Source organism: Micropterus dolomieu, linkage group LG05 (assembly GCF_021292245.1).
Source record: "Micropterus dolomieu isolate WLL.071019.BEF.003 ecotype Adirondacks linkage group LG05, ASM2129224v1, whole genome shotgun sequence".
Classification (NCBI taxonomy): domain Eukaryota; kingdom Metazoa; phylum Chordata; class Actinopteri; order Centrarchiformes; family Centrarchidae; genus Micropterus; species Micropterus dolomieu.
The window spans coordinates 29,389,335-29,399,030 of NC_060154.1; the positions used below are offsets into that span (position 1 = coordinate 29,389,335).

Below are 9,696 nucleotides of genomic sequence, written 5' to 3' on the forward strand. Positions count from 1 at the left end.
CTGACTGTCTGACTGTAACTGTCAGCCCGAGAGGACTGACTACATACATGCACACACAAACACGCACACACGCACACACGCGCACACGCATGCAGGATGAAGTGCGATCCAATAAGCAAACACAGAGAGAATTGGAGGAAGTGACTGCTTTCCTCACTTTCCTGATGGTGATAGAGGGCGGTTGCGATTAGACATTTCCATCCAGTCCATCTAGCTCAGCCTGGAAGTCAGCGTGGAAATATGCTCACAATGAAGAGTCTAACATGTTCATGTTTAGCAGGTATAATGTACACCATGTGTGCCATCGTAGTTTTACATGTTAGCGTGTTAACATTTGCTAACTAGCACTAAACACAAAGCACAGCTGAGGCTGATAATAATGTCTTCAGTTTTGCAGGTATTTAAACCAAGCTACTGGAGAAAAAAAAGTGTTGACCTGATTGACCAAAAGTTATTACAATTCACCCTAAGGAGGACATGAGTGTCATGGTAACATTAACAATGTGTTAATGACTTCAATATGTAAATAGAGTGTTTTCCTAAAACGTAGATAAAATTACCTGTCAGTCACAGATAAGATGGTAAAGGAAGGTGCTCTTTTTAGTAAAAAAAAACATTAAATTACCGGCCAAAGAAAATTATGTTAAGCAGGGTTAGTGCTTGCTCATGGTGGGATCTGTTGGGTCTCTGGAAATAATATTACAAAGCGTACGGTCTAGACCTGCTCAATATTAAAAGTGCAATTAGATAACATTTGTTATGATTGGTGCTATATAAAGAAAACTTGAATTGAATTAATAATACAGCAGCAAGTCATGGAAGTTCTAATTCTGTTGTTACAGTAGCATTATAAAGAAATGCACAATATCCAATTCCCAAATCCAAAAAACAGGTTTTTTATTGCATTGACACGCATTTACACTGATGACAACAGACCAAAGAATGGTTGCTTTTTACTGGTAGTATTACCATATTTAACAGCTGCATTTGTTACAGTTTGTGAAGAATTTGAACAGAAAAAAGTAATCCAAACACGCTTTCATGGGAAATGTCTGCAATCACCAGGGTCTCCATGAAAAACAGGAGAAAAACAGTTCATTTAGACAGCAGTTAGCAGATGGTCACCACTGGGTGGAAGCAGCAAGGTGATCTGATTGTGAGACGTGGTTGTACTCTTGAACGAGGCTCAGCAGATGGCAGTGTGGAGTTATACATGTCAACACAGAGGGGACGCTGTTCGTCCATAGGAGGCACCATATCCTCAACCTACCATTTTCTCTCTCTCTCTCTCTTTCTACCTATCTATCTTGCTCTCTCACACAGACACACACACACAGGCAGTGTTTTGAAACAGGGTTCACTCAGGGCTTAGCTTGGCATTCTATTTTAGAACTCCACCCATAACAGCTCTAAATGGACTTAGGGACTCCACCCCACCCCCATCCTCCTGTGGGACTGTGTGTGTGTGTGTGTCAGTATGTGTGTGTCTTTTAACGTGTGCGGAGGTGGTTACAAAAGAAAAGACAGGGAGGAATCAAAGGGCCAGCGTATTGGGAGGAAATGTAGGTCATGCTAGACAGGAGCGAGGAAGAAGTGAGGAGTATCGAGTCAGAGAGAGTCAAGAGGGAGTAAGACGAAGGAGGACAAGACACTCCCAGAATCCCTCATGTGTCCTCTGGAAAATGAACAGCAGGGACAGAGAGACAAAACGAGTCACTGAGGAGATGGAGAAAGCAGAGCTGCACTGAATCGATCACAAGGGTACTCTGTGTGTGTGTGTGTGTGTGTGTGTGTGTGTGTGTGTGTGTGTGTGTGTTCTGACCAATCAACAGCAACCATTACTTTGGGATGCTCCTTCCCTCCTCCCTCTCTCCCTCCACAAAGAGGTGACCTAAATACTAAAGCCGCCTGAACTGTTAAAGACAAACTCAAAGAAATTGTCCTCTGAGTGTGTGTGAGAGTGATTGTGCATGCGTGTGTGTCTGTGTGAGAGTGTGCGTGAGTGGGTGGGTGTGTGTGGCGGGTGGTTATGGTAAATGTTGCATCAGTCATGAAAGCCATAGTGCTGCAGCTCAAAGCTTTATTCTCGCCTGTTGGCATAGCAACTACTGAGTCAAATCGGGATGATCAAAGAAGGCCTGATGTGTGTGTGTGTGTGTGTGTGTGTGTGTGTGTGTGTGTGTGTGTGTGTGTGTGCGCGCACTTCTGTGGATGTGTGTTTGCACACACTGTACGATATAGAGAATATTATATTATCTACCAGTGGTACAAACCTGCTGGAGAGGAGCTACTGGGACATCAGTGGTATCCGATATTACTGCTAGCACAACAAAGCTATAATTTACAATTTGGTATCAGCAGAAACAGAAAAATATGTCTTTTCAGTTTTTCAAATCCTTATGATTTTAGAACTGTTTTGAAAACAGAAATAACCTTATTGGTTAGTTGAGTGAACGAGGGAGTGATTTATGACACCGCCATGGTTTTCTGATCTGCCACATCCATGGTTAAGATCACGGTAAAAAAAAAAAATGACATCGACTGTTGGTAGAGAAAGGAAACTTACCCTGGTCACCAGTGTGGACGTGGGAGGGACCTCCTCCCTGAGATCTTTTACGGTGGTATTAACCACATCACGCTTCTAATGATTTTGCTGTTGAGAATGAATGATGAATCATTATTTGCAAAACCACAAAAGGTCACTTGAGTGAGCACACCTGGCTAATTGCTGCATGAAGTTTGCACGCTTGTGAGATTATCGCTTTCAGAAAAATTCAACTCTGTTCCACAATCTCACAGCCAAGCTGTTACTGGCCAGACAGTCATTTTCATAACTTATAGCTAAAATGTAGCTGGCAAAGAGCTGAAACATGGTGTTGTGAAGATACATTTTAACTTCTTCATGTTGGGATCCACTGCAGCACATGGAGGAGCCGAATACACAGTTGTAAATTGCTACACTTCATATTGGCTCTCTTGTGGGTGGGGAACAGCATATGGTAACATTATTGCGCCAAGACCCAACCCAGTGGAGCAGTTTGGGGAGCAACTTGAAGATTTGTCAATCCATTTGAAGGATCCCTCTTCAGTGAAACGCTGATGACCGTCCTGCTTCCTGTACATCTGTTTGTCATTAGGACACAAGCCCCTTAGAGCGCTCATAAAAACTTGCATTCATGTATGTTGGCAGACGCCTTTGCAAGCATCATGTCAGTGGACTTGCAGACATAGAAGCATGTTATAAAATAACTAGCGCACACCTCTGCCTCTGTGTGATAGCTATCTACAGATAAACTGCACCAAGAGCACGAAAGGAAGAAAAATAAATGAGATCATGGCACAGTACATCTCTCTGCTCAGTTATTTTATTTCACTGACATATTCTGTCCTACCTTGTGTACCTATAGTACTACTGTACATTTGTATTTTATTTCATGAGAATCACAATGCTGGATCAAAGTGTTCACAGGATCGCATCAACATCGTACCACGCTGGCACAGTGATTCTAGCATGCTATGTGGAATGAATTAATTGCAACAGTTTGAATTAGTGAAGTCCCAGTTTGGCGAAGAGGAAGCAAGAGAAGACATACAGGTTCACAGCTTTTGTGTTTATATGAGAGGAAAGAAAAAAATAATGTCCGATGTGTGTGTGAGAGTCAGTATGGGGGTGAGCCTGGTGCCACAGAGTTATAAAGACAAAAAACATGCCATCATTTCACAGAAACCACAGAGCCCGTTGCCATGGGAATGCTGCAGGGAGCTCCTCATCCTCCCACCAATGGGCTTCAGCGATATGCTACCGCGGGAAACCTGGCTTGTTGCCTAGGAGACCAGAGGCTGTGTGCTCCAGCTCAAATGAAGAGTTGTTCCTGTTGGTTGTTACTAAAAATGAAACACTCAGTGGTTTAAACAGATATCTGGGTCTGCTGGTGTATGGGGGCAATATTGATCTGCTAATTGAAAACTGGATATCAGCCAGGGAGTGTTGCCTGTATGAATTATACATAGCAGGTTTATTGATTCAGTTTTATTGTACAATTTGTCACAACTACTATAGACTGTATGATCATATAAAGATTGTTTCCATAAACTTGCACATTTTCATTTTTAGTCTTTGACAGTCAGGAAGAAGCACTAACCTCTAACCGAGTCAGTAAATACATAACACACTACACTAGAGTTCTGGCCGGGAGATGACCTCATAAATCCTGCGAGATTATTGCGTGTCCTTGTACCAAAACAAACACGGACAGCAACCAGCAGCTTGCACTGCTTCCATGCAGTGATATTTCCTCTGAAAAGGACAAAAAAGGAGGAAAAAAGAGCAGGGTTTGGAGGAGATCCTGGATGTAGAGTTCAAGGTACAAGTTCAGTTATTTGTCAAAAATAATCATACAGGGCCAGGGAACAATCAAAGTGAACAGTCCGACACATTCGTTATATTCATAACAGTCCACCTTAAGTGCCACAGTTATTATTATATTACAGTAATTAATACACCGCACCCTGACTACATTTACAGTTTATTACCAAGATACTTTTAAATGTAAGTGTCGACACATACTACCTTTTGGCAGAGACGCTAATACCCAAATGGTAGGAAAAATTTGATTAGATATATTTTAGGTATATTAAGTGGAAGCATTTGTTCGTACAAAGATCAATAAACAGGAAATAACATATTGCACTGATAGGTAGCACACATGTACTGTAACTACATTCCCTAACACCAACTGTATAAGGTTAAAGGCTCGGACACAACATCCAACCAACCAATTTAAATGGAATCACTGTGATCAATGGACTGTCATGCAAAATTGCGCTGTTGACTAGTTGCTAGCAGTCTTGACCGTGCCAACCTTTGAGGGAGCCGTGAATCTATCATGGAGGAAAGCTATCGTAGCTTATTAGCTGTGTTAAGCCATCCATAAAGAAACAATGGTCTGTTGACAGTTATAAGACAAGACTCAGTGGTACAAATGCACGTCTTGAATAACATATGTGATCATATGTTCCATTTAGCAGCCAAGTAATTATTATGACTGACTAGGTCTAGCATGTTCCTGGCTGGCGGGAGCGTATCTATGTTCCTAGTGTTGTATGTTCTCTGGCTCCTAATCCGCTAACCCCCAAAAAGTAACCTTAGAACTGGGGTTATAGGACCCTTTGTCATGGTCCAGTCAAGGGCGTCATTTCGTGTTGAAAAGTGGTGGGGACATAAGGGCTCAGATTAGGGGTGTGATGATACACTTTGGGTCACAAGACATGACGATGCATGAGAACAAGACAAGACGATTTTTAATACTATTTTGAAAGAATATTAAATGCTGAAATATATGAGCTTGGGGGTCTGGAGCATTAAACACTTAATTTACTGCATTCTGGAGACATTTTCTGCTCCAATTTTACAGTGTTTCCCTATATATAAATAAATGTCTTTATTTATATAAAGGGAAACACAAAATTCAGCTAGCAGGGGACAATTCATAAATATAGAAACAGAATATAATGCAGTAATCAGCTGCTTGTTTTTTTATACTTAAGTTACTTTTTTGGACAATGCTCGTTTGTTTCTTCTATATTTAAATTGCCTTGTATGTTTTCTTAATGTGCAAATAAACCTTTCTCAAAGCATTTTCATTTGTTAGTTGACATATCTTGGTGCAAGCTGTTTTTCAGAACATTTTTAACAAATGCTTTCAAAAAGTGATGGAGACAAAATCAGCCTTTTCAAAACATGGTGGGGGCATGTCCCCTGCATCCCCAGTGTTAATGGGTCCCATTATGTGCCATATAACTCTGGAGAACATAGGACCCTGGGAACATAGGAATGACCCCCTGGCTGGCTAGCATGTTCGCAGTTAGCTCATCAGCAACAGTAGTTCACCAGCTAGTACTGTAAGTCAGTACACCACCAAGCATGTAACCAACCTTTTCCCCTTGGATACGTAGATGATCTTTGCTGTGCCACTTTCTGGTGTGACTGGACCACAATTCAAAAAAGTTGAGTTTTTTCTGTTTTGTCAACAAATGCCAAGAAAAGACCACATCCAACAAATTTGTTAGTCTATCGCCCAATACATTCCAAAGACGTACAGTACCATAGCTCACAAATATACAGTCATAGTGTGGCTTATTGATGTGATTTTTAATTGGTTTTGGACATCAATGGACCTCTTTTGCGCAGAGGAATAAGATATCGAGCTTTGACTCCACAGACGATACTTGTTGGTACGATAAATGCTATATTGGTTTTGACCATTTTATGGGATTTGTTGGAAAGAAAAAAAATACAGAAAATCACTTTTATCCCAAATCATACTACCACAGAGATACACATTTGAGTATGTGTGATGATACATTTACTAGTTTAACTGTTAACTGATGACATTTATACCGATGTCAGTTTTGATCATAACAATAGGATGATGAGCCATTTCTGATTAATAATAAATTTTGTAGAAAACTTGCTTAGTTGTTAATTTATTTAGTTTGCGCCTTTTATGTTTAATTTCCCATCTAGATGTTTCAGTGCAAAGAATGAAGAGCAAAAGACTGTGTTCAAAACATGATGAATTATTGATAAGTGAGCCATCTGGAGATGCAAATAACCTCTGACTAATTCACCAAGGACATCACCTGAGTGCACGACTGCACTGCAATGCAGGGGGACATATCACAAAGTATATTATATGACAGTCTGTTAAAAACATACAGTGTGGGACCATTACCTGGGTTTCAAACTTTGGTACACCTACAGGGGGCAATTTGATACTTTATAGCCATAGAGGAGTTCATTGTCTCAAAAAGACTGATTGATCTAAAGGTGTCTCTTGAGGTGGTATTAATCAATAGTTTTACACTGAAACAAATCAATATGCATGATCAATTGTCTTTGTGTAATGTAAGAAAAAGCATGCAAACTGACAACATCCTCGGGCAAATTGCCTCTACAGTACAGCACATAAGCCTTTTAAAAAAACATTTTGTATCAAAATTGACTAAAATAGAGAGTGCCAAGAGTTTTGACACTATTTCTGTCAATGGGATCTTTTTTGAATGTTCAAGCTTATTAAACTGATTGAAGGCAAAACATAAAAGAATAAATAATAACAAAGAAAAGACAATGGACTGAAACAGAAGTAGATCTGCAGGACATGATTAAAAATGTAGTTCTTCAAGAGAAAGTGAAAAAGTTGAAACCAGCCGTGGAAAACTGTAAAATCTATAATATAATCTGTAAAGGAGTGATCATTTTTCAACCTTGTGTATTAGTTGTTGCTTACAGTCACATCAGGGCATGATTGGCTTGAAATGGCTCTTCAGCTCTTTGGTCATGTTATACAGTACACATTTGCATGTCCACTTATAATGAAAGCTTAGCAACAAAACAAACAGAACACCACCACTGTTTTGTGAATCCTCAGTGCACCCCAACCTTTTACTGTCATCATGACACCACTAAGACTTCACACCAAACAAAACACTTTCTGTGTAGCATCAGTGTGTTGATTGAGGCCAACGGTGTAATTTTCCTCAAACTATCTATGGTAAGTGTGCAATGTCTGAATATGGAGTTAAAGAAAGACTAACACTGAGTGTGTTGCATAAGGTTCAGTCACTTTTTGATACAAAAGGTTAATAAAGGACTGGCTTTTGAATTGCTAGTGTTTTGTTCATTGTGTGCTGTAAAGCATTTTGGCTGCAAAGTGGAGTGTTTGCGCCACTTTAAAAAAAAATGAAAAACACTTATCCACATAGTAGAAACTGTGTCAGTGCTTGGAACATAAATATGAAAGCCCATGCCTCTGTGTCATGCAAGGCGTGTGTCAAGACAGATTTTTTTTAGTGTGTGGTGCTCGTTGAGTGCTTCTGTTTGTGTCTATACAAGAGAAAGAGGTCATCCCACACCCCTGAGAATTTTCCCTGCACTGACACAGACTGACAGAGACAGAGTAAAGGGAAAAACAGCAAAGGAAATGATTCTGGCTAGACCTGATCCTGGACCCGCAAGTGAGGATGAGACCACTGAACTATCTATTCTAGAATTTGTGTGATTAGATGGACATGCTGAACGTTTGTTTCTCTGTGAATGTGTGTAAGGTGAGAATGGGAATCCAACAAAACTGTCAAGCCTTTGCCCAACAGTTTTTGACTTTGGAATCATAAAGTGGAAACACATTGGCTGAATAAACAATGACATTTGTTACTGGACTCATATTATACATTGCTTGTCGGTATTTAATACATCATGATTATTTAGACTTCATTATTATTTGGCCATCATTAGTGATATGAAAATTTTCAGATCATCTGACTAATTTGGAGTAGTTTCTGTTCATACTAAAAATTTACTAAAAAGTAATTTGTGTGTTAAGTTGGAAACACATACACTCACAAAAAAGGGGCTTCCTCACTCGTGCGTTTTTGGGCCCATAGAGCATGTGCACTGCTCCAATCCGAGCCAGTTGACTGCGTGCACACTTGAATGGGATGAAATTTAAATTTAATCACATTGCTCTTCTAGTCTCTCCAAATGTTGTTCTTCACCTCAGCTAAACCTTTTAGAGGTGCTGCTCAACATCACTGGCTACAGCAAATTAATGAGAAAATATCATGAAATAGTATAATAATAGTAGTAATAATAATAATAGTATTTCTGCAGAATATACCCTGGTTTTTATGCTGCCTGTCAGTTTTTATCCTGTAAATCCAGCGTTTTCTTGTTTTGTTGAAACAGAATCTCAGTGTTCTCTTGTGCACACAGAGCAGCAACTAACCCACAATCGACTTGCAGAGGTAAGAAATGCTCTGTGCAGAGGAAGTAGTGACAGCTGCCAATTCTGAAGACAGACAGGATGGACAGTATCTAAAACAGGATCATTAATAACATGCTGGATAAAACACCACAAAGTAATGATAAGTAAGTGTTAAGTCAGCATGTTTAAGATGTGTTTTTCTTTTCAGCTGTGTAGTTTGACCGAGTCAGCAGCAGCTGAGCTTGTTGCAGGTATAAATATCGTTGATAAAACAGGTCATACTGTTTTACCTTGTTGTAAATTTTAACAAATGTTTCTTTATTCTCATCTGTGTTTGTTAAGACACAAGTGCACCTATGTGGTCACTCATGCACAGATCTATTAACATTTTTATTTTATGAATTACATTTTAGTGTTGTCATTTTTCAGCAACAATATTGCATGTTAGGATAGTGTGTCAGTGTTTAAGAACATTGTCGCCGTCTTGTCATCGTCTCATTTTTCTCAGGGTAAAAAAAGGTCCTTGAATAATTTCGTTTAGTTTCTTCTGACGAAAGTAACACTATGATAAACACACACAACCGTTCTAAATGTACTTTCTGGTCTGTACTACATGTTGGAACACAAGCTCCTCAATCCCTGCACACACCAGCCATGCAGGAGTACTTTTTTGTTTTCGCTTTCTTTGCAAATAAATGATCTTTTCACTAAATGATTCTGTTGGATATCTGCTGTCATTAACTTGGTTACATGTCTCTTCTGTGAAAATGGTGATTTTGTTTTTTCTCACCATTGAGCTGCTGTAGTTCAAGGTTACCCTGATGTGACTGGGAGGAGGCGAGGGGGGGGGGGTGACTTTGATCACCTGAGATCCATGTGTGAGGTGATAAACTCTCACTGTTGCTATGGCTCCGACCATTAGAGGTCAATTAAG

At 39.8% G+C, this 9,696-nt stretch overlaps 1 protein-coding gene across 1 annotated transcript in view; it reads left to right on the plus strand.

Annotated features, from left to right (window-relative positions):
* The window catches only part of tbl1xr1a (tbl1x receptor 1a), a 402,448-nt gene that overhangs the window by 281,168 nt on the left and 111,584 nt on the right, over positions 1 to 9,696 (plus strand). The window lies entirely within an intron of this gene.